Source organism: Oncorhynchus nerka, linkage group LG5 (genome assembly GCF_034236695.1).
Source record: "Oncorhynchus nerka isolate Pitt River linkage group LG5, Oner_Uvic_2.0, whole genome shotgun sequence".
Lineage (NCBI taxonomy): Eukaryota > Metazoa > Chordata > Actinopteri > Salmoniformes > Salmonidae > Oncorhynchus > Oncorhynchus nerka.
The window spans coordinates 18,089,238-18,091,812 of record NC_088400.1 but is presented as its reverse complement, the minus strand read 5'-3'; positions in this window follow the sequence as shown (position 1 = coordinate 18,091,812).

Below are 2,575 nucleotides of genomic sequence, written 5' to 3'. Positions count from 1 at the left end.
GGTTTGCGTAGGGAAAGCACATTTCACTGGTTGACTGTGGTGAATTGTCGTTGTTTCACGGACCAATCAGGGCGAAGAGCGGTGAGAGTCTAGTGAATGGGACTCATGGAAAGTGGTGACCACTGATCATCTGACTTGCTTGGTCATTCATTATACATCACAGAAAGATGTGACGAAATACACAGAAATAAGACAGTGAATGTGTCTTAAAAATTGAGCGAGCCATACTTATCCTTATCTAGCTTCTTTGATTGATTCATATTTATATATTTGTAACTGTATAAAAATGTCAATTTAACTAATACAGAGTTAACAAAACTTATAAAACTCTACAACAAAAAAAACAGACGTGAAATTGTGTTTATACAGCATAAATGGACTGAAGATAAAACTAGTGCTTTTTAGGCTACCACGTCATAGGTCCTGACATGGCCCCTCACACACATAATACTGTATCCATTAATCACATGATTTCATGATTGTGTGAATGGGTTTGATATAATGAACAACAGAGTAGCCTTATTCCCTGGTGTGGGACACAGAACATTTCCATGACAGATGCAACTCCTTCTTTCCACCAGCAGAGGTCAGTCTTCACTTACTTACTCTCCTCAGCTCCTGTACCAGTATTTTCTCTAGTGCCTAGCCCCTAGCCCCTAGCACAATATCTACTCTAGCTCCATAACCCCTAGCATTATATTTACTCTAGTTCCTAGCCCCTACCACTATCTCTACTCTAGCTCCTAGCCCCAAGCACTATCTCTACTCTAGCTCCTAACCCCCAGCACTATCTCTACTTTAGCTCCTAACCCCCAGCACTATATCTACTCTAGCCCCTAACCGTTTGCACTATCTCTACTCTAGCCCCTAGCACTGTCTACTCTAGCTCTTAGCACTATCTCTACTCTAGCCCCTAGCACTGTCTACTCTAGCTCCTAACCCCTCGCACTATCTCTACTCTAGCCCCTAGCACTGTCTACTCTAGCTCCTAACCCCTCGCACTATCTCTACTCTAGTTCCTAACCCCTCACACTATCTCTACTCTAGCCCCTAGCACTGTCTACTCTAGCTCCTAACCCCTCGCACTATCTCTACTCTAGTTCCTAACCCCTCACACTATCTCTACTCTAGCTCCTAGTCCCTAGCACTATCTCTACTCTAGCTCCTAACCCCTAGGTTCCTAACCCCTAGCACTATAATTACTCTAGCTCCTAGCAGTACTGTATCTCTACTCTAGCTCCTAGTCCCTAGCACTATCTCTACTCTAGCACTGTCTCTACTCTAGCTCAAATCAAATCAAATCAAATTGATTTATATAGCCCTTCGTACATCAGCTGATATCTCAAAGTGCTGTACAGAAACCCAGCCTAAAACCCCAAACAGCAAGCAATGCAGGTGTAGAAGCACGGTGGCTAGGAAAAACTCCCTAGAAAGGCCAAAACCTAGGAAGAAACCTAGAGAGGAACCAGGCTATGTGGGGTGGCCAGTCCTCTTCTGGCTGTGCCGGGTGGAGATTATAACAGAACATGGCGAAGATGTTCAAATGTTCATAAATGACCAGCATGGTCAATAATAATAAGGCAGAACAGTTGAAACTGGAGCAGCAGCACGGCCAGGTGGACTGGGGACAGCAAGGAGTCATCATGTCAGGTAGTCCTGGGGCATGGTCCTAGGGCTCAGGTCCTCCGAGAGAGAGAAAGAAAGAGAGAAGGAGAGAATTAGAGAACGCACACTTAGATTCACACAGGACACCGAATAGGACAGGAGAAGTACTCCAGATATAACAAACTGACCCTAGCCCCCCGACACATAAACTACTGCAGCATAAATACTGGAGGCTGAGAAAGGAGGGGTCAGCTCCTAGCACTATCTCTACTCTAACTCCTAGGCCCTAGCTCACTCTCTACTCTAGCTCCTAGCCTCTAGCACTATATCTACTCTAGCTCCTAGCCTCTAGCACTATCTCCACTCTAGCCCCTCAAAATATCTATATTCTAGCCCCAAGCGTTATCTATACTCTAGCCCCTAACCCCTAGCACTGTCTCTATTCTAGCCCCGAGCACTATCTCTACTCTAGTGCCAAGCCCTAGCACTATCTCTACTCTAGCTCCTAGCATTATCTCTACTCTAGCCCCTAGCAGTATCTATATTCTCATTCCTGGCCTCTAGCATTATCTCTACTCTAGCCCCTAGCACTATCTCTACTCTATCTCCTAACCCCTAGCACTATCTCTACTCTATCTCCTAACCCCTAGCACTCTCTACTCTAGCTACTAGCAATACCTCTACTCTAGCCCCTAAACCCAAGCACCATCTCTACACTAGCTCCTAACCCCCAGCACTATCTCTACACTAGCTCCTAACCCCCAGCACTATCTCTACACTAGCTCCTAACCCCAGCACTATCTCTACTCTAGCTCCTAACCCCAAGCAATATCTCTACTCTAGCTCCTAACCCCTAGCACTATCTCTACTCTAGCTCCTACACTATCTCTACACTAGCTCCTAGCACTATCTCTACACTAGCTCCTAGCCCCTATCCCTATCTCTACTCTAGCTCCTAGCCCCTAGCACT